This window comes from Diadema setosum, chromosome 19 (assembly GCF_964275005.1).
Source record: "Diadema setosum chromosome 19, eeDiaSeto1, whole genome shotgun sequence".
In the NCBI taxonomy this organism is placed as follows: Eukaryota; Metazoa; Echinodermata; class Echinoidea; order Diadematoida; family Diadematidae; genus Diadema; species Diadema setosum.
Genome location: NC_092703.1, coordinates 28,609,889 through 28,636,053, shown reverse-complemented (window position 1 = coordinate 28,636,053; position 26,165 = coordinate 28,609,889). Strand labels below are relative to the sequence as shown.

Genomic DNA, 26,165 nt, shown 5'->3' with positions numbered 1-26,165 from the left:
AGTTGACCTTGACATTTGACCCCTGACTATTGACCCATGACCCCTAAATTCCCTAGATAATCCCTGCCAGACAGTACATGCATATGTACAAAGCTCCACGAAGATACATTGAACCATTTGCGAGAAAAGTAATATTGCAACATTTTCACCTAACCTTTGATCTTTTGACCTTTGACCTTATGACATGAAACTTTCTCTGGAGAATCTTTACGCAGTAGTACATGTCCACACCAAGTTTCAAGAAAATACCTTCGGGCATTGCATAGATATGGGGGAAATTGCAACATTTGTAGCATTTGACCTTGACCTTTTGACCTTTGACCTCGTGCCAATGTCAATAAAATCTACTCAACTAATTGTCCCATCATACATCATCCTTGGACCAAGTTTGGTGAAAGCTGCTTCATCCAGTTTTGAGTTATCACGTAAACAGATAAATTTTAGGATTTGACCTTGATCTTTGACCTTTGACCTCTATCCGATTTCACTGAAAAACTAATCAAGTAATTTTCCCATCATACATCATCCTCCAAGAAAGTTTGGTGAAATTTGCTCCATCCAGTCTTGAGTTATCGCGTAAACCGATACAATTTCATGATTTGACCTTTCACCTTTAGCCGATTTCACCCAAAATCTAATCAAATAATTGCCCCATCATACTTCATACTTGGACCAAGTTTAGTAAAATTCCGGTAAATATTACTTAAGTTATCGCGTAAACGAAAGCGGACGGACGGACGTACGGATGTACGGACGTACGGACGGACGGACAATCTGAAAACATAATGCCTCCGGCACCACTTCGTGGCGGAGGCATAAAAAATACACAAGACAGTCTTTCGCAGACATGAATTATATACATTACATAACATGAATCAATGATGATATCTGACACATAGTAGTTCTTAAAATTGGATTAATCAATGCGACAGAAATAGGAAATGCATGCATCGCACTTATGTCTAGAATGATATCCACGTACAGTCTGACCTATCTGCCACGTGGATTTACTGGTATACCGCTTTGCAAGTCAGAAGCTCGATACCCACGAGTTAGACAATCACGTAGAGCAGGCCCACGAATTGTGCGTTTCACGAGCTATAGACACTATGCAAATCAGGCCCATGAGGGTCGACACTATAGGCAAGAAGGCCCACGAACTCGACATTAAACACCAACATTGTTAACATTGTGATAGGCAAATAGGCCTATACAAGCAAAGTTCGATAGTTAGACAGCTACCATGGCTATACGCGCGTCACTAGACCAACACCCACGAGTCAAACAGCCCATGAGTTATGTTCAGCCTACAAGTCATATACAGCCAACTACAACCCTCTTGCAGCCCACGAGTTCGACACTCATAAGTGAACGAAGCCCACCGTACGAGTTCGACATCAAGTGAAATAGACCCACGAGTTACACTGCGTACGACGTCAGATATGGCACAAGGGTGTATCTAGCTCCGCACGGGGAGGAATACACTGTACAGTACAGTCGAGAAAAATCGCGCTTAAAGTTTGGGCATTTACTCTTGCTCTAAAAGCCATATAAATGGATGCTTGATGATGGAGTTTGTCCTAGGGTTGTTTTTTTTTATACCTCGAAGTTTTTTTTTTTTCAACATTTCTTATCTTAATAAAGTCTTCATCACCACAACTGGAGACAGTTTAATCTAGATACATCTTTCTGCTTATAGAGTCTGGACACTGCCGTAGCAGTCTTTACTTGGCAAAAGGGTTATCTAAAGACACACTACACAAATCCCTTCTCTCGGCAGCTTCCCATATGGCAAAATGGTGTGTCTAGAGATACACTTTTGCAAACAGAATCTAGGGAGTGTTGTATTGGTTCTAATATGGCAAAAGGGGTGTATCTATTGAGAGTTACACTATACCAGTTCCTTCCGTCTGTTTATTGCCAAAGATGTATCTATATAGGCAGGTTAACAAGAGACTCAGACAACCCTCACTTGTCGCGTGACAGCTTTCCAGTTCATCGCGAGGCGTTAGCACAGTGTCATAGTCAAAGCATACAAACCCCAGTGACAGCATACTGTAATTACTAGTAATACGTATAGCACGGGCTGCTGGGTCTGAGGTATTTGTAAAGATTCAGATTAATCAAAAAGATGCATCCGCGTAAACATCATTTTTTTCCTTGAAATGTATTACGGTTTGAAGAGATTTATGAACACAAACTATAAATCGACGATGTATCGCTGCTTTACCAAACCGACACTATATAGGCGAAATCAGCCCACGAGTTCGACAGATAGAACACGGGGTTTAATGTCTCGGTCTCGTGAGCCTTGTTTGCTTAGTGTCGAACTCATGGGCTGTGACCCGTGGGCTGTATAACTCGTAGGCTGTATGACTCGTGGGCGTCGGTCTCGTGACGTGCACCCATACTTGTAGTTGGCACAGACAACGCTGTTCATCTTGTCGATCTCGTGGGCCTTATTTGCCTAGTGTCGAGCTCATGGACCTTTATTTCGCCTATTGCCGAGCTCACGTGCCTGTTTTAATACTTTTAGTGTGTATAATTCGTGGACCTGTTTATTTGATATCGAACTCGTGGGCCGTGTGGCTCGTGATGGGTGTCAAGCTCTTGAGATGATTAATTATCGACTTCTCGAGACAATAAAGGGTAAAGGGAAAATAATTGTCAATGCTTGTACTGCACTAATTATTCATACGGATACACTAGACTAAATTACAACTATATTTACAAATATTAGACAATGATGAATATAACGCTTCAAGTTCTATAACCAGACAGAGGTATTATTAATGGCCGATACACACGTAGCCATACGAATATCCACAAACTATGTGTTGACATGAATGGTATCGTCTTCCAAAGAGTGGACATGATAAACTTTCCCATTCAGATACTTCAACACAACATCGACTTTTCATGGCAAGATAGTCCACCTCTTTCTAAAAGGCTTCAACAGAAATTTTCATTAGGTTGATGATGGAAATGTCATTTAAGAACATGAAGAAAATAAAAGACGACAGATTAGGTTAAGCTTTGACTTCATCAGAAAATTAATTAACAAAAGATATAGATCCTGTATATAGGACAACTAATAATGATTAACATGATAATATATGGACTTGCCTCCATGTATCCATAATTATATATAGAGTCACATCTGCCTGTAAGGACAAGACTGCCTTTAACGATCAAAACAACAACTCAAGAAGAAAACGTATAATTTAATAATATATATATCCGCGTACAAGACGCTGAAATACTCCAGGAACAATCTTACAATTTATCCAAGTCGATTAATTTTTCAGCTCGACTGGGTGATGCTGTGAGGTTTCACAATTAAAAAGTATTGTTGAAATATCCTTGTTCATACCGTGTCATGGTCGAACAAGGAAAAACTAGAGGAAGTATATAGAAACATATTTTATAGAGGGAACGCCGGAACGTATTCAATATAATTATACACCTGTACACCTCCTAATCAGCGCCTTGTCAGAGGCCCCCTGCAAGAACCCACCCCATCAGTGTATCCTGGCTTCTACCAACACTTCAGAACTACAGGACACATTTTTACCAAATGCAGACACTGAAGTCAAAATTCGTCCGCTTAAAAAAAAAAAAAAGCAACCGCCACATATCTTTATTTGTTAGAAAAGTTATATACCGTCCTTTGATTACACAAAGTAGGCCCTATAGGTCCCTGCAATATAATGTCTGTCCAGCAAAGTAACCCAAAGGTCATAATAGGTCATGATAGGTCATGATACATGAACGAGGAGCTCACATATTACCTGCCAGAGTGACCCCTTTAGGCTGGACGTTCATTCACTGATATTCACTGCGGACTCACGATTCACTGATTCCACCAATACAAGGAGAACTAGACTCGGAATTTGTCAAGACTGACAAATTAGGTGATCCGATTTTTTTAAATCAATGATTCGAGTTTTCACCTGAGATTAGGGACATTGGTCTCATTATGAAAAGGGAGTCAGACCTGCCATCTTGGGTACCGAATTCCGTATACACTATCAAAGATGCAGAATGAAGTATATTTGACCTTTGACCCCACTTTGCACCCCAAGATGGCATCTGAGCAAAAAGTGGTTATTTTGTGAAATGATTCTTGTAACATGGTCTTTGCGTGTGCAAAATATGGGAAAGATAAGACATGTATTCACCAAAATAAAGGTTGAAACATTTATGACCTTTGACCCTAATTTATATACCCAAGATGGTGTCTGATCAAGTAGTTTTTATTTTATGAAATAATGTACGTAACATGAACTAAACATGCGCAAAATATGGGGATGATAGGGGCTGTTTTTCTTGAGTATTTGCAAAGAAAGTTGCAGAAAGAAAGAAATATCTCAATACACCGAAGATAAGTTTGATTTCAACCAAGTTTTTTGACTTGATCTCGGCGTCGTATGAAAAAATGGAAAGAACACAGACGATAGCCCAAAGTCTCAGCTACAACATAATAAAATCTGGGAGAAATTCACCAAAGAGTAAGTGAGCTAGTGCTCGATAAAGACCGTCATGTCAATTTTCATTTCCAGAAAAATTCCCTCCCATAGAGATAACACGTAAACTGGTTAAATTTGACAAGGTTACATTATATCCATTTTCACGAGGTGAAGACATCATCCGATTAAAACTTTGATAGACAAAACTTAAAGACTATTAAATTTGCTACAACATACTAAAATCTGGAAGAAATTCACCGAAGGGTAAATGAGCTAGTCGTCGATAAAGACAATCAGGTCAATTTTCACATCTAGAAAAATTCCCTCCCATAGAGATAACACGTCATAACGAAGATACAGGAAGAAGTACATATGACCTTAGACCCCACTTTGCATAGACAAGATGGCCTCTAAGCCAAAAATGGTTATTTTGTGAAATGATCCTTGTAACATGGTCTTTACGTGTGCAAAATATGGGAAAGATAGGACATGTATTAACCAAGATACAGGATAAAACATTTATGACCTTTGACCCTAATTTACATACCCAAGATGGTGTCTGATCAAGTAGTTGTTATTTTGTGAAATAATGTACGTGACATTAACTATACATGTGCAAAATATGGTGGTGATAGGAGATGTTTGTCTTGAGTTCTTGCAAAGAAAGTTGCAGAAAGGAAGAAATATTTCAATACATCGAAGATAAGCTTTAATTTCAACCAAGTTTTTGGATGTGATGCCGACTCCGTATGAAAAAACGAAGAGCACAGGCACGATAGCCCAAAGTCTCAGTTACAACATACTAAAATCTGGGAGAAATTCACCGAAGCATAAGTGAGCTAGTGCTCGATAAAGATAGTCATGTCAGTTTTCATTTCCAGAAAAACTGCACTCCCATAGAGATAACACGTAAACTGGTCAAATTTGACAATGTTACTTTTAATCCATTTTTACGAGGTGATGCCGTCATCCAATCAAAATGTTGTTATCATATGACTGAAAGACCATTTATTAAGCTACAACATATTGAAATTTGGACGAAAATCAACAAAGAATAAGTGAGATACGCTTGAGTAAACTTAAAATTTGATGACGTCATTTTGAAAATTTGCTTTTTTTTACTTTATTAAGAAATTTGATATCCTTTCATCATTTCTCCAGCATCGCCAACCCATGAAATAACATGTACAACTCATCAGCTTTCAGAATATGTAAAGAAAATTAGGGGTCACCGTCCATCCTGACGAGTAAATTCGGATTTAAAATTGGCGGTTTTTTGGCATTGTTGCACTGTATATCGCCATTGACGCGCGCGCGGAATTTCAACTTTGACGGGCCCGTATGACGTCATATTGAGTCGGATTGACTTGAAACTTGGTAGAAATATTCCTTGACATTTCAGACATCCGATCCGTGTAAAAAAAATTGGAAATTTCTATTGCATATGAGCTGTGCGTGCGTATATGCGTGCGCGCGTACGCGTCCGTCCGATTTTTTGAATTTTTCAAAAAATGCTCCAAATGGTCTGAAACGTGTGCAAACAAAAATTCAGCTCGATTTGAGCATACAAATATTTCAACGCGCGCGTACGCGCACGTTTTAAGAGAAAATATGAATTTTGATAATATGAGTAGAATGCGCATATATTGAAATATATGTGACGTAAATTTCATTGAAAAATTCCATTCCATTAATGAGATATGAATGAAAATAAGTTTTCATATAATGACGTCATAGTGACGTCACGGTCGACTGATCACTATGATTTTATTTCACCCGTTGTCTTTGGGACATGATACATTGATGGTATAATTTTGACGTTGATAGAAAGAACACTTTCTGAGCTAATCGATACACAAATTTTGTCCAGAAATAAAGAAAGAAGAAGAACCAACAAAGAATCCGTACAGATACAGAAGGTGATCCGAGAGGATACTCGGATCACCTAATAAAAGTAAAATTTTAAGGCTACTGGCGTCACACTCTCCCGAAATTGACACACTATGGTCTTACGAATAAGGAATTTTGGAGGAATTTAGGCCCAAACTCGCTTTAACAAAAGCACATCAAAAGCGAAAGCAAGTACTATCTTTTGTTTATAGTCTGAGAAACTTCACCGTCCCGTTAGTCAAGATGCCCTCGCGATCATGAATAAGCCGATGTGTATACGATCAGAGTCGAACAATCCTTCATCGCGTGTCCATCATTGCCCAATTCGGGACACCCGCGTCTGCATAGATATGTGTAATCTCCTAATCATTCACTCTAAAAAAAAAATCCGAGTCAGAACTGACCCGGAACTGGGTCCGTTGGGGTCACTTGGAATTAATTTTGGTCATGAAGACCCGGAATGGTGTCACCCTGACCCAATTCATGACTGGATGGGGTCATATCTGACCCTATTCCTCGTCATTTCTGACCAGGAACGGTGTGTGACCCCAACGGACCCAGTCAGTTCTGACCCGGAATTTTTTAGAGTGTTCCATGCATCATTTTTGACTTGCTATGACAACTATGCTTTGTGAAATGTTGACCTTAAATAAGTATTGAGAGAGACCTTAAAAACAGTGAAATCTCTTTCCATCTTCGTTTCGGCTGAAACAATATAATTTGAGCCTCTTTTGTCTTGTTTGTCACGATGCGATAATGGAAATCATAGGGTAACTGCCAAACTTTAAAGATTGTTAAACATCAAATTTATCATTCACATGAGGGGATTATGAAAGCGTATCTCAACATGTTTAAATTCACTTTAACGCTACCATATGTAGGGTGCGGACTGTACGGAATCCTCCCAATCAAGTCGTCATCGGCCAAACCACCAATGAACAGCGTGCGGCATGAGACGGGCAGGTCGACCGGATACGCGATGTGCTGGAGAATTACTCTCCCAAACCACGATAACCTTGTTGTTTTGATGCGCATGGTTTCGTTACCAAAGGCAGGAGCGATGAAGAAGAACAAATGCACTGTCGTGGGGTGTCACAAAGTAGAAACAATATATTGACAATAATTATGACAAAAACAAAATTATCACCCACAAGTGCACACATACACGCATGCACACACACGCGATCCGACAAACAACGTTATAAAAATAAAAAACTTCACACACATAGTTTACTAGTATACCTTCCAAACAATATTCCTTATACACACACACTTGCACACGCACACACATACACGATACTGCGCGTCAGCCTCTTTGCCATGTTCGAAGGTTGATCGAAATAAAGCAGACGAAACTTTAATTTTACTGAAGTTGAGAAGTAATCATTCAGTATGCATAGAATGACAAGCGAAAAATCTTTGACTCGGATTCTGAGAACAACGTACATCAGCCCTGGTGGTTAAAGGGACATTCCGGACGATTTTCATAATTTCACATCATGTAGTACATAAATCAACAGCTTCATGTATAGATTTGTAGAATTTATTGTGGTTCTTGAGCAGAGAAACGGTACTTTCAAAAACCTTAAACAAATTACACTGAACAAAGATAATGACATAGGAGCCTCACATACTCTATCTCAGAAAATGTAGCAGTGTCATTCCATTACAATACCGCATGCTTGCAAGCTCACCTGTGTGTAATCTATGTATGCCTTCTTCTTTTGTGCTGCTTCCTTGAGCCACATCTCATGCATTCTTATGGTGAGGCTGCCATGTCATCATCCTTGCTCATTGCAATTTGTTCTAAACTTCGAAAACATTCTGATTTTTCATCCCAATCATTATAAATCCTGAAACTCTGTACCCAGTATAACTAATTTATATATGTTCAAATGTAAAAATTTGAAAATCATCCGGAGGTCTCCTTTAGTGCCAATCTTGAAAGGATTCGGTTTGTACCTCAAATGAGCAGGAAGAATCCCACTTGTAAGAGCGAGTTGAAGAATTTTCGATCTTAAGCTCATTTTGATTATGCTTGATTATAATTTAGCATGGTGATGTGATTATTGCAGTGCTCATTGGTCGAAAGGGAGGGGGTGGAGGGGTGGCGTGGGTGTATAAGCTCTGTCAATCATCGTTCGTTGTTCGCGGTATTTGCTGCATTCTAATGTGGTTTCATACGGTAAAAACAATTTTACTATACGGAATATGATGGACAACTGAAGAAGGGCAAGAACCATGATAACACAGCAAGGTAATAAAAACTACAGGCCTACCCTTTTCATGAGATGAAAGACCAGGACTTTCTCTTTTGTTCTAAATTTCTTGATGTTAATTTTAGTATTATCGTTGTTGCGGTAAATGATTTCAACTGAATAATTTACAGAAGAATACACAGGTACCTAGATTTTCTCCTCCACATTCTTGATGATATATATAATATGCATATATATATGCATATATAGATATATATGTATGGATTATGGAATCCGATTTCATTTCTGGATTATCAAACCTTAACAATAGCGAGCCTCTTTCATGTTCGGATTTACTAACTGTATTTCATTTACGGATTCAAAAACATCTGTGAACGCATACGGAAATAATGTATGCATTTCGGAATATCGAACCTTCGGAAAATGATCCTTTTTTCATTTCCAGAGTAAAATGCCTTCGCAATATCGAGTACACAAGTCCGTGATTTTCATACCTTCACGTTCAGTGCCGATGCTTCTGAGTCGAAACGAATTCGAGGGACCCTTTATCCCGAACTCGGATGAGGTGTCATCTTGACGAAACATTGCATCAAGTTGTGACCAGTAGATGTACCTGTGAAGCGGAAGATAGATTCAAATTTATATACACAACGCAACCTTTAACCAACATTACAAGTCGGTGATTCGGAAAATTCCTCGACGTACAGGCGACAAAGGCAGTAACAAGCGCGCCGGAACACTTCTGGTTTTTTTGGGGGGCAAATAAATAATCTCAACGGGGGCATATTTATGTGACGATGTGAGATCCTCGGCGCGGGAGCGAAGCGAGCGGGGGCGGGGTGGAAAGGGGGATCCCCCCACTGTAGGGAGCTTTTGTAAAACAGAGTACAAAAGTCGCGTTTATGACCATTAAAGGCAAATTTCTAAGGAATTAGACATAGTGAAAAATAATCAGTGCGAAGGACTATGATTATTACATACGGGAGTACACAATAATGTGATGGTGTGAGATCCTCGGCGAGGGAGCGAAGCGACCGAGCGGGGGGAGGGTGTGGGAGGGGGATACCCCCTCCCTTGGTAGGGACTTTTTGTAAAAACAGAGTATAAAAGTCTCGTTTAGAGAGAATTTAAAGCAAATTTCTAGGGAATTAACATATTAAAAAAATCAGTTGGAAGGACTATGATCATAACATACGGGAGTACATTAATAATGTGATGGTGCGAGATCCTCGGCGAGGGTGTGGGAGGGGGGATACCCTCTCCCACGGTAGGGACTTTTTGTAAAAACAGAGTATAAAAGTCGCGTACTTTATAGAACATTTAAAAGCAAATTTCTAGGGAATTAACATATTGAAAAAAAAAAATCAGTTGGAAGGACTATGATCTTAACATACGGGGGGTATATTATGTGATGGTGTGAGATCCTCTTCGAGGGGCGAAGCGACCGAGCGGGGGAGGGTGTGGGAGGGAAATACTCCCTCCCACGGTAGGGACTTTTTTTTTTTGTAAAAAGAGAGTATAAAAGTCGCTTTTATAGAGCATTCTAAATTAGATTTCTGAGGAATCAAACATAGTAAAAGAAATCACTGCGAAGGACTATGATGATAACTTATGAAAACTTTTCATTTTACTGTAAGTTTGTATAAGTACGGGCAGAACGAGCGAGCCACTTTCACTTTGCAATTTATCTGAAATGTACTCATTAAAAGCTTAAACGTGATCGCATCGTTCGAATAATAAAAAATATTCTTATACTGCTACAAAGCAAAGAAGAAAATGAAGAATGTAAGGTTTACTAAAGGTATGTTTCAGCGGGCACACTCGAGGACACGAGGCTAACATCTATACACTAAATTTACTCATAAGTTACTATTAGTGTATAGATACAACAATGTATGTTGTTAGTGTATTATAATTTTCTTTTGCATTTTCAGTTATGAAATTACAACATTTACATTTTTTTTTCTTTTTTTTGTTTGTTTGTTGTTGTTGTTGTTTTTTTTTTGGGGGGGGGGGGACATGCCACCCCTGCCCCCCCCCCCCCCCCCCACTTCCGGCGCCCTTGGGCAGTAACATGGCCTATTCACCCATCATGATGCTCGCCAGCCAGAATGGCCAGACAGGGCTTAAGAAGTGACTCGGACGAGTCACGAAACTGTTCTCTCCGTGTTTTTCACAAGTATGTCCAGTCGAACAGATTTAATTTACACGCTTTGTTTTCATTGTTACTAACAATGCTTCAGGAATGATAAAACTGTGGAGAGATTATGCAGGTAACATAAAGCTAGAATGGGGAAACTATACTCGTACCTTTCATCGCCGTCAACTGTAATACTCCAGGGCTCCAGAAGAGTGAAGTTCCGAACATAAGCGAAAGTGACGGTCACGGTAGGAAAAATGTCACTTGGGAAAGAAGTATGCATGAAGGTGACAAGAGTTGGGTAAGTAATTCTAAGTTTATATCTGCCGTCATCTGCGAAGAGAGAAAAGGCGGGGGGGGGGGGGGGGAGAGGGGGGGGGGGAGTCACACGGTGAAAGACAGTAAATGTCATTGTTGACTTTTCACGCACATTGCATTTGCTCATTTCAAGTAAAATTCCCCACCATGCTGTAGTTTAATTTAATAACGTAAAAACCATTAAAAGAAATTAAAACGTTTCATCATTACTGGGCGTAAATGGAAATTTTCTATGTTTTGATAATACCCCCCCCCCAAAAAAAAAAAAAAGAGAGAGAGAGAGAAGAAAATACGATATCGGTTCCCGCCACGTACTATCTTATCAATATGCTCTTTGGTTTAAAATTAGCCTAAAAAATCATCAGATCATTAGATAATGTGCACTTTTCACGATGTTAATACAAAATCCACTTTATTTCAACATAGCATACTGATCTAAGTGTTCTTAGATATGCGATATCGACTCATGTCGGAGATTTATAGATTTAATCCTTAACAACATGATTAATACGTTATGACTTTTAAAATCAGAGACAGTGGGTTACTGGAGCCCCCATTATAGTTGAAGTCGATCGGCCCAACTGGTAACCATGGTAATCGTATATGAATGCGCATTCCACAACATCTGAAGTTGACTTTATAGAACAAAATCTGCGTGAGAGAACTGGAAAAGTAGCACCTCAGAATTCTCCCATCAGACACAAATACATTATACATTTTGGGCTACTCTCAAAATCATGTTTCTTGGACGCGCATTTAGCAGCTGCATCCTCTCTCTATAACTAATTGTCATTGTCGAAATGTCATTTTTAAGACAATACGAATTGAAACAGATGATGCATGTCATACTTTTTTCGAAGTGAATTAACCATACGGAAATGTAGGGAAGATTTCTGTTACCCCAGCAAATACAAGACAACCGTTGATTCATCATGGAAACATGTCAAAGTTTACTTACGAACAAGGGCAGCTCCTTAAGAAAGAATGATTAAACAATCCTACAGTTCGTCCTGAGTAATCAGATAGCTTCTTATGGTGTGGGTGATAACCGTCAAACATAAAAAAAAAAAAATCACGTTCTGTCACCTCAAGTTCTGTTATTGTCATGGCAAGTCATGTTCTGTCTTTGAGTGCAATGTTATGGTATGTTGTGTTCGGAAATTTCATACCTTTTGGCTTTTTCCCTTTGGGCCGACAAGTGACAAGTTGAAGAAAGGGCGGGACAGTCATGCGCTTTATGACGGGTTCCATACTACTACAGTCTGCGCACATCAGAGCTTGGCAAGATACAGAACCCGCATCGAGATACCGCACACTCGCTGTGTATCCAAAATAAAATCATGTGGATCATTGGTAGTGGAAAGAAAGAAAAAAATCAACATACAGTCAATCAAGGAAACGAAAGCGCTTACCCCTAACTTGACCTTTGGGATGAATTCGAAGTTTGTGCGTCGTCTCGTCACGAGACCGATACCCACGAGTCAAACAGCCCACGAGTTCGACATTGGAAAAAAAAAAAGGTCCATGAGCATTACAGCCCACGAGTTTGGCACTAGGCATATAAGGCCCGTGAGATCAGAAACAGAAACAGCAAATTGCCCATTCGACATCACGACACGGGGCCTATGTGTTGGTCTCATCATGGGCCTTGTTTGCATAGAGTCGAACTCATTGGCTGTGACTTGTACAGCTCGTGGGCTGTATATCTAACTCGTGGGCTGTATGACTCGCGGGCTGTATGACTCGAGGGTGTCTGTCGCGTAACGTGCACCCTCTGTAACTGGTAGACCTACAGGTATTTTCAGCATCTCTGCACATATCAACATTTACCAAAGTAAGTCTGCTTGCGTGTATAGTGCATGAAACATTCAATCGGTAGAGATAAGAGGTAATGGTCAGGGGCGGATCCAGGAATTCCGTAAAGAGGGGGCGTGTTTACAAAATTAAAGGGGGGGGGGGGCGTGCGCCGGTTGCGGTCCTCCCTGGATCCGCCCCTGATGGTAGAGTAAACTTTAAAGTGAGAAAAAGCGTCATTATACAAATGCTGCACAGGCCTATTTCGTGGATCGGTGAGAATTGGATGCGCGAGTATAACTTTGGAACTGTTTAAACCCACTCGCTGCGCTCGTGGGTTTTAGACTGTTCCAAAGTTAAACAACAGGGCGTGGAATTTCAACATATCAAATCTGGTGACGTCACACTTCCGGTCTTAAGGTCGTATGACCGGTCGGATCGTATTATGTGCGGCGGTCTCAAGACAACTGGATTATGATTAAGGGGAGGGGTGATGGGGAGGGGTGGAGGTATAGGAACTCACCCAAGGTGTAGATCATCACAAGATAGATTGTCGATCTCATGGTTGGGCTGGTCGTAACATAAACCAGCACACTGTTAGAATGGGAAAACAAGGAACATTTCAACTAATATATCTTACCGTAATTCCGTGCATCCAGTAACGTATTAGAAGGAGAGGTGTTGCCTTTTCAATCAATTAATATCCTTGATAAAGTTATATCCACAAAAGTTAATATTGTATTTAGAAAGTCGTTTCTTTTACTGCTGCTTTCTCTCTCTCTCTCTCTCTCTCTCTCTATTTTTTTTTTGGCGAATATCGGTAAAAAATCATTAAAGTTGGTTAACGATATAGAAAAAGAAACGATGAAAAACTGTTCATGGAGAAACTATTACCTCAGCGTTGGCATATAATGGCACAGACGTTATTCCCTGCTTGAGTTAAAAACAACAACAGTAACAACAACACTGACATATACTTTTGCATAGCAAAAACATTCAACATTTCGTAAGCTCTGTATAATCAAAATCAAATTTCAGAGTGCATTTATCCAACTTACTCAGTGACTTTTGCGTCAAATGAAACAAAGAAATCCACAACAAGTGGAGTCAGATTTTTCGGACCTCTGATGGTAGCTTTTACAAGCATCCTCCACCGTGGGTGAATGTATCGAGATTAGATTTAAGAAAAAAAGAATTCATGTTGAGCTCATTTAGACCAAAACTCATAGAATCCTGTACTTATCTTGGAAGTCTCATTTAATGCATACAAAGCAGGGCACTGAGCTCAATTACCGAGTTTTCTTAAAGCATGTAACTTAAAGGGGATAGAACAGAAACATAATCATTTATATCAAATCAATCATAATTGCCGTTATTGATACATCATTCCAGACATTTCCCGGTAATAAGAGCTTTGATATTATGGAAAATATTCTCTTCCCTATCGTTGACGCTGGTTGAGGCTAATTTTCCATCCAACGGATACAATTATGAAAATCTAACAAGATTTTTTTTTTTTTTTCGGGAGAATAGGATTTATTCTCTCTTTTTTTTTTGTCAAGGAGACAACCTACCTCTGAGCTGATTGCTGTCATCGGCGCTTTCCTTCAACACTGATCGCAAAATTCGCTGCCAGACTTTAAATGCACCCGATGACCTGAGCTACTTGCCAACAGTTCCAATGCCATGTTTTGTTTTGTTTCGTTTTGTTTAGTTTCATAGTATAAAAAATGTTTGCTTGCCCGTTACGACAACACGATTTCGTTGTGCATATTTTTATATTCATAATATGCCATTAGCAGCCTACCGAGAGACAAGACATTTTTTTATTGATATATGTGTACGTGCCTTAACCACCGTTTACGATGACCACGTCTTAGTTTTCATAATTATTTTTTACATTCGCGTCCGGGTGCTGTCGCCAGGCACTTCTCATGAGCATTTCATGAGGTCAAAAGTTTCTATACGTTACGTGATTCTTTGGTGGTTAGGCCAAAGGGCTTTTGGAGTTTTCTTGCGCATTTTGTTTTTGTGTGTTTATTCAAGTTATTTTTATTTTGCTAGCATTTCGTGCTGAGAAATCCTAAACATGACAGGTATTTTACCATAAAATGGCGTTTGCAGCTATAATTCAGATTATTTTAGACATTTACCACCATTTTATCGAAGATCATTCTTTATAGTTTGAGAACATAATCAATAGAATACTTACGTAAATCCGCAGTACTCATATCAAGTTTAAAGCGTCGGTTAATGCATGAGTTACACCACAACCGAACTCTCCCGAATAAATCTGGACCGATTCTGCCCGAATATGGCCTGAAGCGGATGGATTCGGTGGATTCGGAACCTATTCGTCTCTGATTCGGGGAGCTCCCCGAAACAGAGAGAAATAGGTTCTGAATAGGTCCCGAATCAGAGCAGAATTGCCCAGAATTAATTTGCCCGAATCAATTTTGGGCATCCCGAATAAAGCCGAATGCCAACCAGAATAGCGGCCAGAATCGAGTCAAATGTGGCCAGAATCGAGCCAGATATCACGAATAGAGCCGAATCTGCCCAGAATGCCCCGAATACCTTCCCGAATTCATCGGAATTATTACCCACATACAGAGCCGAATAGGCCATAATATGGCCGAATAGGTGGAATGAGCGGCCAGAATGACCCGAATAGCCTCACAAATATAGCCAGATTGGCTATACGTGTGCAGAGAGGCCTCTGCTTCATTCCGCCTGTAGCACCCGACGGGAAATATTGTGGCGTATTCGGCGCGTTTGCCATATTCGTCCCGATTCGGGTCGACATTCGGGTCGTTATTCGGCTATATTCGGCCGTAATCGGGGCATCCGGGCCACATTCGGCTCGATTCTGGCCACTATTTTGGTTGGTATTCGGCTTTATTTGGGATGCCCAAAATTGATTCGGGTCAATTCTTGGCGATTCTCCTCTCATTCAGGACCTATTTGAAACCTATTCGTCTCTGACTCGGAATGCCCCTGAATGCCTCAGTGAACTCATCTAGCCATATCATTCAGGTCGTTATCAATGTTCAGAATTAAAGAATCTCCTGTACGTCTGAAATAAGTGTCAAACCTAGACATTTTGTAGGCCCTATTGTGATAGCGTGGGCGGCTTTCGGGATTTTGGCGGATCGGTGTTAACGACGCCGCTTGTGGAGGTGGTGGTGTCGAAATGTCGTCGGGATCTGGTGACGGGTTGTCGACGGATTCCGCGGATTCTTCGCATCAGATGATAGAGTCGTTCATGTCTCCTTTCCCACCACAGCCCTCCCAGCTGTCCACGAGTCAAAGAGGGAACACGAGGACGACCGAGGGGGGAGTGCTTTTTCACAAGTTCGAAGAACGTGTGGTGAAACGTTCCTCGATGCCGACCTGTTCCTTCACACGATTTCTGCGAGGTGGGCCTCAAAGTTGGTCTTGCTGGTGCCATTTGTCTTCTTGGAATGGACCTTTGCATGCTTCCACGCCCCCTCTAGATCCTGTTCGTATGATGATGATGATGGTCCACAGCATTTGTATGGCGCCATATGTCTGTTATAGAAACATTCAAAGGCGCAGACTCCTCCAAGACAGTTAGAAATTGAATGCCCGGTGAAAATGTGAGTTTTGAGTGAGGATTTGAAGTGATCCAGTTTGTCAATTTCACGGAGAAAAGATGGGAGGGAGTTCCATAGGCGAGGAGCGATAGAGGAAAATGCCCGGTCTCCGTATCCCTTGAGATGTGTGATGGGCACCTGGAGAGTAAGGCCAGATGAACGAAGGCCAGGGCGATTAGGGAAGACATGTATTCTGGGGCCAGACCATGAATGGCCTTAAAAGTGAGCAGTAAGATCTCGAAATCAATTCTGTTCTTGATGGGAAGCCAATGCAGCTCAGCCAGGACAGGGGTGATGTGATCATACTTCCCCAGCCCGGTGAGCAAGCGTGCAACTGCATTCTGTACTGCTTGTAGTCTGTTCAAGGTTGCAGATGGAAGGCCAGCTACGTAGAATGCTGTTACAAAAATCCAGTCTTGATGTTACGAGTGAATGGATGATGGTTTCTGCTGTCGTCCTTGTAAGCAGAGGTCTAATAGTTGCGATGCTACGAAGCTGGAAGTAAGCAGTCTGACATACCTGCGAAACATGCCTATCCATCCTCATAGACTGGTCAAAGTAGACCCCAAGGTTACGGACGCTATCTGCAGGAGAGACAGACACATTGCCCACCTGAAAATCCATGGAGACAATCTTGTTTCTCATTTGTGGAGAAGAAATGATGAGGCATTCAGTCTTGTCGTCATTGAGTTTCATGAAGTTCTTCACTATCCATTGTCGGATATCTGACAGGCATGCAGTCATCCTCGTAGCTGCTGCTGTTTCTTCAGCTGCCACTCTTGGATCGAATGTCACATAAAGTTGAGTGTCATCTGCATAGAAGTGGGGTACTAAACCATGTTGACGTGCTATGTTCCCAAGGGGGAAAGTGTACAGTGTAAAGAGTAAAGGTCTGAGGACTGAACCTTGTGGGATGCCACAGGTCAGTAAGGCCTCCTCTGACACAGTTCCATTGATGTTCACAGACTGTCTTCGGCAATGGAGATAAGATCTGAACCATTTAAGGGCAGTGGCGCCAACTTTGAAATCCTGCTGCAGCCTGTGGATGAGGACTTTGTGATCAATTGTGTCAAATGCAGCTGATAGATCCAAGAGAAGTACCATGGCTGCTTTCTTGTTGTCAACTGCTCGCAACATGTCATCAGCTATTTTCAGAAGAGCTGTCTCTACGCTGTGATGTCTCTTATAAGCAGACTGCATCGGCTCATAGAGGTTGCAGTCCTGGAGATGTGACATTAGTCTTCCGGCAACTACTTTCTCGAGGACTTTGGAAAGGAACGGCAAGTTAGATATAGGTCGGTAGCTGCTCATCTCATCCGGATCAAAGGGTGTCTTCTTCAGTACAGGAGTGACTTGGGCCAGCTTCAACTCATCTGGAAACATTTCTTCCTGTAAGGAAGCATTGATTATCCTGGAGATAGGAACGGCCATTAGTTCATAACTTTCTTTAACAATCGAGGTTGGGATTGGATCCAGGGGCATGACTTGGTAGGAGAGCTGCGGATGACTCTCTGTATTTCTGCCGGAGTTGTGGGCTCGAATGTAGTCCGATGCTCATCACATGAGGTTGGGTCACTGCCTGACTCTGGCTCTACAGTAAAAGACATGTCCGACCGTAAATTGCATCTTAAAGGTAGGGGATACCTTTTACAGACCTCCCAAAATGCAGCAAAACATTAAATATGAACCTCAGAGGACTTGTTTAGGCCACTGCTGAGAAATTTGGAAGTCAACATTTATCTACAATTTGAATAATGCACAAAACTCATCTACTCAGTAGTTCTGTGTGTCAGCCACACTTTTTGTTGCAGTCTTCTGTATCTTTTATCTATAAACACAAATCTAAAAGTATAAGAGCTGATGTAATAACATATAGAGTGTGTGGCAAGAATGTATATAGAAATGTTTGTAAGTTTGGATGAACTTTCTTCACAAAATGTACATGATGGACACACATGCAGTGCATGGGTCTGCAAAGGTAGCCTACGTTGTAGTAATGTACTGGAATTTACGGTGAGCCCCGAAAAAAATTCAATTCAAAATCTAACGGTCAATAAAAATGTACTAAATGTTACCTTCCACAAATACTTTATGGGAGTTTCTAAAATGATACTCTCTTCAACATACCACTGTATTTATACAACTCTTCATTTAAGGCATGCAAATGGGATTCCCTACCTTTAATTATAGACTCAATCTTACCAATAAAGTACCTTGAGAATTCAGAGGCTTCACGACCAGGAGAGGAATGATGCCGTAGTGTCATAGCCGATTCTGTCTTCCTCAGTACAGAAGTTTGTTGATGATGGAATAGAGTGCTTTTTGATCAGATCCACAATCAGCTACATGTATAAGTTATTTGTAGTAGGCAGCTTTGGCACACAATAAAAAAGTCATGAACAACTGCAGCAGCTTAACTCGATTTCTCTGCTCTTTGAAGAGTTGTTTATCAGATGGGGCACGAGTCCGCCTCCATCGGCGTTCAAACTGTCGCCGCGTGCGTTTTGCATTAGCGATAACCTCATTGTACCAGGGGACAGCCGGCTGTTCCACAACTACACACGTCTGCACCTTGATCACTTCGCCGCTTAGTATTATTGCTGGTTGGGTGTCACTCACATGCAAATTGTACTCACATGCAAAGAAATTACTCCGAATTCACAAGCGCGTATTAAGAATACGATTTGCGGTACAAGCTCCAAGACAGAACTGCTTCGAACGCGTGGGGTGTTATTTCGACGCTCTCAGTTGCGCCGTAATTTTGAAACCGACACGGTCCCTCTATTAACAATTATACGTGTGAAATCCACGTAATGCCTTTCCAATATGCATTCATATTTTACGGTATCATTATCTTCCGGTTGATGTTGTTTATTATCGTTTTTTCAGTAATATTTGGACATCTTCAAAAGCCAGAATCAGAGTTCTCGGCTCCTATTGAACCTGCATCTCCTACCAAAGAAGCTTTCCTCAAACTCGATCTCTCCACGGAATTTTTCAATCTCTTTGTAATGCAGATCATGAATGAACTTTTTGCAGAAGTCTCTCATATTGTTCGCCCAATTTATAGACGACACCGAATATCCCACTCACGACATGTTTCAGACTTGCCTCAGGTTGGGATTGAAATAGCGACAGCCGCGTGAAAAGGAGGATGTCTCGAACGTCGAAGTGAGTGTGAGTGAGTTCAAAGAATGAGTTCTTCGTAACGCAGTATCAAACATGGTCCCTCGGCCTCTCCTTCCTGCACTTCCACACATGGCCTAGCCTGCTCAGGTCCCTTCTTCTATTGAGTATGGTAGGTGTCCAACACTGGAAACCGACACCCCTCTATAGTGCGCGTACGCAAAGAAGGAAAATGCACGTATGAGACAACGCCAGCCAGTGGCGTATCTAGGGAAAACGGCGCCCGGGGCAAGCACGAAAATTGCGCCCCTAATTTTTGAAAAAGTGTTCAACCCCAACACCATCCCAGTAGGGACTTTAAACAAAGTCCACATGATGCTTTTTCAAGCACTTAAAAGGGATCTTTTGAGGGTGATTTAAATGTAATGAATTTTGATAGATTTTGGCGAGCGAGCGCAGCGAGCGAGCCGAAAATTTTTGTATTTCAGCATAAAAACATGGAATTCTTGTAATTTTTTGCTTACCAAATCTTAAAATTCTAATCAAGATATAGTGACGGCCTTATAGATAACGATTTATACCAAAAAAAAAAAAAAAAAACGAGGACTTTAAAAAATACTCTAAATTAGTGCGCGCGAGTGAGCTGACATTTGTATATGTCCTCGTCATCATAACGTATTGTTCTTATCTTTTTTTTATATAAATTTTGGCGAGCGAGCGCAGCGAGCGAGCCGAAAATTTTTGTATTTCAGCTTACAAAACATGGAATTCTTGTCATTTTTTTGCTTATTAAATCTCACAATTATAGTGACGACCTTATAGATAACGATTTATACCAACAAACTGAGGACTTGAAAAAATACTCTAAATTAGTACGAGCGAGTGAGCCGAAATTTGTATATTTCTGCGTCATCATTACGTTTTTTTCTCATCTTTTTTTTGATTTTTTTTGCGCCCCCCTCCCCCGTATGTTCGAAACCGTTGGCGAGTCCTCTTTTGATCCAATCGGTGATCGCTTCAGAACGAATGAAATTGCAGTCGCTGCTCCGTCTAACATTTTTCCTGCTAAATATAAAATGACATGAATGAACACAATAGACATTATCATTTTGTCCGCGTCATCGTCACGTTTTGTTCTTATCTTCTTCTCTTTTTTTTTAATACAAATTTTGGCGAGCGAGCGCAGCGAGCGAGCCGAAATTTTTTGTATTTCAGCTTACAAATCATGAAACTCTTGTCATTTTTTGCTTATTAAATCTTACAATTCTAATCGAGATATAGTGACGGCCTTATAGATAACGATTTATACCAACAAAATGAGGACCTGAAAAAAATACTCTAAATTAGTACGAGCGAGTGAGCCGAAATTTGTATATTTCCGCGTCATCATTACGTTTTGTTGTTATCTTGTTTAATTCGGGGTTTTTTGCGCCCCCCTCCCCCGTATGTTCGTGAAACATTTTGCCTGCTAAATATAAAATGACATGTGTGAACACAATACACACTGTCATTTTTTCATCATCACGTTTTGTTCTTACCTTCTTTTTTATATAAATTTTGGCGAGCGAGCGCAGCGAGCGAGCCGAAAATTTTTGTATTTCAGCTCACAGAACATGGAATTTTTGTGTGAACACAATTAACATTGTCATTTTGTCCGCGTCATCATCATGTTTTGTTTTTATCTTGTTTGATTTGATTTTCTGTCCCCCCCCCCCCCACCATTCTCCCTCCCCCCTTCCGGGCGAGTTTTTTTTTTTTCCTTCTTCTTCTCCTTTTCTTTTTTTTTTCTTATTCTTCGTTTTTTTTTCCTTCTTCTTCTTCGGTTTTTTTTTTCGTTTTTTTTTTTGCGCCCCCAAGGAGTGGCGCCCGGGGCACGTGCCCCCCTTACCCCCCCCCCCCCCTAGATACGCCACTGACGCCCGCGCAGTCGTTTGATCTATTCTTCACTGGGGATTTGAAAATATCCAAATATTAGGTTCCCCCCGCAGAAAAAAACAAACAATCATGATAATAAACCATAGCAACAGCCGACATGGTATCATTGTTTTGCTGCAAAAAATGATACCATGTCATATTACGAATACACGATGGAAAAGCATTACGTGCACTTTACACGTGTTGGCAATTTAGAGGGTAGGGGTGTCGGCTTCAAAGTATAGAGTGCGGGAAAATAACACCCACACGTTCTAGCGAGTATCTCTAATCGCATTTTCAACACGCTCGTGAATTCGAAATATTTTCTCCACGTGAGTAAAAGTTCAGGCAAATTGTGTGATATTCTTCTTCTTATTTTAATAGAAAAACGCAAGGGTGTCGGTGTATTAGACACCCAACCCTGTATACAGCTTTGCCCCAAAACTAAGCAGATCATTGACCTCGCTATAACAAGGCCATTATCCCTCAGCCACTCCCATATCTGTTCCTCTTCTAACAAGCCAAGTAATCCAAAGAAATTCCATGGATTTGAAAAATCCGAAAACGTGCTGGTATATAGGATCACCCAACAGCTTACTGAAAGCCAATGTTAGGGAATGACTATAACTCAACTCATTTGAAAGAATAAACGAATATAAAATGCAATACAATTTTCGAATAACTATACAAAATAAATCACTACCAACCTTTATATTTGCGTCATTAAGGGGCAAGACAGATCTCATCAGGAGAGCATGGTCTTGAGGACATCTCTTCATCTCATGAACGCATCGTTTCGATAGCGCATCTTCATGTCTTCCAAAAGCACTGGATCTTGCATTCTCAGCATGCTCAGTGCAGCTTGATAAACCAAAACTAGGTATCGCGCTCCATCGGTGTCCTTGATAACTTAACCCGTCTCTCTTTTATTATCATACTCATACTTTATTACCCCACCCCCCCCCCATTTATATAAGTGCGGTAATCAGTACGTATAATTCAAACCCTGTTTTCTGTTTTTTCAATTCAAGCCGCACTAACCATCTTCCCGCGAATTCAGCTTGATAGCTATCCAAAAAGTCTCTCTCTTTGCATTATACTCATACTTTATATCCCTACTCGTAATATAAAATTGATTATTAGTGCAGTAATCTTCTCCTTCTTTTTCCTTTTTGTTTTTGTTTTTGTTTTTTCTTTTTCTTCTTCTTCTGGCTAAAAGTCTGCCCTTTCAGTACTCTCATATAAGCACGTATAATTCATAAACCCCGTTTCACCCAGTTTCAAGCGGCACTAACAGTCTTCCTAATACGAATTCAGCTTGATATAGATCTGTGTATCCTCGTCTTTCTTATTATACTCATACTTTATGTCCCCCATATCTATTATTAGTGCATGTATATGATGTAGCCGTGGCACGTATAATTCATAAACTCCGTTTCCCCGTCTTTTTTTTTTTAATTCAAGCCGCCCTAGCCGTCTTCCTAACACGAATTTGGCTTGATTGCTAATCTCGTTTTATCTCACAATTGCAATCATGTTTAATTTACCTTGATGAATATATATCTTCGTCTCTCTTATTATACTCATACTTTATATCCCCACCTCCTCCCAGACCAAAGAAGATTCGCAGGGCACGAATACCGCGCACTTAAACTTTTGGAAGCTAATAATAAGACTTTGTGTGCATATATCCTTGATATATAGCTTCATCTCTTTTACAATCTTACTTTGTGCTCATCCCCCCCCCCCCAAAGATCAAGAGACTTTTTCTTGGTTTTACGTGCCGGAACTATTTTCCCACAACCACATCAGCAAGTAAAGTTTTTTATCTCTTTATTTTTTATTTAATTATTTATTGTTCTTTTTGTCGTGGTGAGTTGGGGGAACGTAAATATATGAGAATGCCTGATTGTAATCTATTGAGAAGTGCAAAGCGAAAGGTAGAGTGAATATTTCAGTTTTTTAATGGCACAAAATGTATTTACATACAGTCATGACAGTAATCATCTAGGGCACCTATTATTCTCCTGTTACATCTCTGTCAATGTCGTTTATTCACATTACTTGGCTTACAATATCTTGATTGATTTTGCAGACTCACTCTGAGTTTGAGGTATGTATTTGTTCAGTAATAACCTATCGTGGCGTGCATGAAAATTTCGTGATCTAGAGTAGATAGTAAAATTGCATAAGAGTGATGTCGGCCAAAACTATAGTCTCAACTCATGTGAAAGTTCGGATGCTATGTTATATTATTATGGCCCCCTTAAAACTTGAATTTATTGTTTGACGACTATAATGTCTTTTCAAAGTTATGCTCGGGCAAATCAAATAAGCAGTCAATGGAGCTTTCGTGGATTTTGTATTGTGATAGCGCGTCCCCAGAGAGCATTCACTTCAAAAAGTCGGGTGTCAAATATGAAACACCGAGCTGGCGTCAAATCTCCGGTGCTCATTTGTGGTGTTGAATTAACACCTCCGCCTGTCACTTCAAAATATAAAACTTTTTTTTCATAGGTAATTGTTCTTCTTGTTGATTTTGAACTTAAACAAGACGAACAAGAACCTTCTGGTAAAGTACAAATTGTACTTGTGAATTTTGAAAATAAGTTGTGAACACATTTGCACTACAGTAACACCAGTCGGTGTGGACTCCTATTGACATTGTGATTGGGTGAGTGTTATACCATTGACATTAACACCGGCAATATCAAATCAACGCCATGTAGTGTCATTGAATCAACACCAGTGCTGTGTCAAAAAGTGCAGTGTATGATGTCACATGCGTACAACAATATAAGGAAAATATAAAGAGAATTTAACAAAATTTCATCTTTTGAAAAAAGTGCACATTCTCTTGACTCGTTACTGACATATGTTATGGGTAATATTATTCCCATTATCTTTAGAAAGAGGCAAGTCAAGTGTTCTTTTATTATGCGAAAAAAAGTGAGAATTATTATGTTGAATTTTCTTTACATTTTCTTTACACTGTTGTATTCATATGACATCACGAACCTTAGTAGTCTCCTCATCCTGCGGTTCCAACACAAAAATGTTAAAAATTCATAACTTTTGAAACGATTGTCCAATTTTCCTCAAACTTTCACTGATGTGTTCTACTAATATTGCTGCATTCTCTCAATCCTTATGTTTATGAAGGTGAACTTGTCCTTTAACGGCACAGATACGGAAGCGACAATTCGCTGACGGCGTTCTATTGACACTGTATCGACATCACCATTGAGTTCAGCTCCAACACTAGAAAAGCTTGGAGCAATAGAAGGTGAAATTTTGATCGTCGTGGTCGTTTATAGGTGTTTTCTTTGCGGCGGGATCGAACTCTGCTGAGATATTCACTTTTTCGCCTGGCATTTCGATGAGTTCGTCGTCGGAGCAGGGCTGGACACATCTTGTCATTATCGTCATAACGCGTACAGGGAAAGGAGTCCAGATCCTATAGTACTACTCTATTGTAGACTAGTAGTATTATAGTCACTGGTATAGTTAAGTACAACTTCCGATCTTATTTAAATTCATGAAATTCTTCCGTCGAGATGCTTTCATTGCAACTGATTGACAAATTGCCCTGCATCGACGTAAATAAGCACTGAATTGATCAGTGTTTTAGTAGTACCCATGGCATGATAAAAAATCATGGGCGTACATACTCGAGCGGGATTCGAACCCACGACCTCCTGATCTTTACGTCGATGCAGGGCAATTTGTCAATCAGTTGCAACTTCCGATCTCTTTACCGAGGCAAGCTGGGCCGTAGGCACCTATGTCATTGATGTTGGAGCACCTTTTCCGTCAATCATCCTCTGATTAACGCAGTCCGCGCGCATTGTATGATTTCTGTATGAATGCTTACCGAACGTATCCTCTCCTAATTTTGTGGAAACCTATTACAGAAGTAGCTTCACTCCCGACCACCTGCAATAACCTAAGTGAATTGTTGGACGTCTTGACTCTAATTCTTGATTGACAGTCTTTTAAAAAACTTTCAGACTTTCAGACTCTCTGAGGTAATAACAGAGTGGCGATCTTTCGCTATAGAAGTAGACCACTCTGACCCCCTAACTCTTTAACTTGAATTTTCGTCCAGTTGTAAATCTGTTAATCTTTTTTTTTAAATCCACTTGTAAACAAATGCATGCTTGAACCAAAGAAAAAATGAACGTGATCACGATGAAGTGTTGAATTTTCTGTGATAGATTTCTAGTGGTAAATAGAGCGAAAGGGAAAGGTATACTTTGTGTTGATTTGTGTACCTTTTTGTGTCTTGTTTTAGCTTTAAATTGTAATTATTGTTTTATCTAATTTATATTGGACACATAAATTCTTAATAGAGAACTAATTTCAAACCGTTATTTTGTGCCAAGGAAACTGCTATACGTATCTTCCACTCCTAACTACACGTATCTACCATGACAAGTCATTTCTATCATATCTTTTCACACGCCTACTTTCTCCAAAATCTGCTTGACCAGGACGAGGGAAAGTAGAGCTGATTCTTTTTATGTTGGGGCATCACAACAAATCATACAATTACGTCATTAGGACTTGAAGACTGCTTGCTTTCTAGACTCTCGATATATATATATATATATATATATATATATATATATATATACATATATATATATATATATACATATATATATATATATATATA

General features: G+C 40.2%; 1 pseudogene; it reads right to left on the bottom strand.

Moving 5' to 3' along the window:
• Nucleotides 1–19,365: 19,365 nt before the first annotated feature.
• On the bottom strand, nt 19,366–24,907 carry LOC140242397 (uncharacterized; annotated as a pseudogene).
• Nucleotides 24,908–26,165: the final 1,258 nt, after the last annotated feature.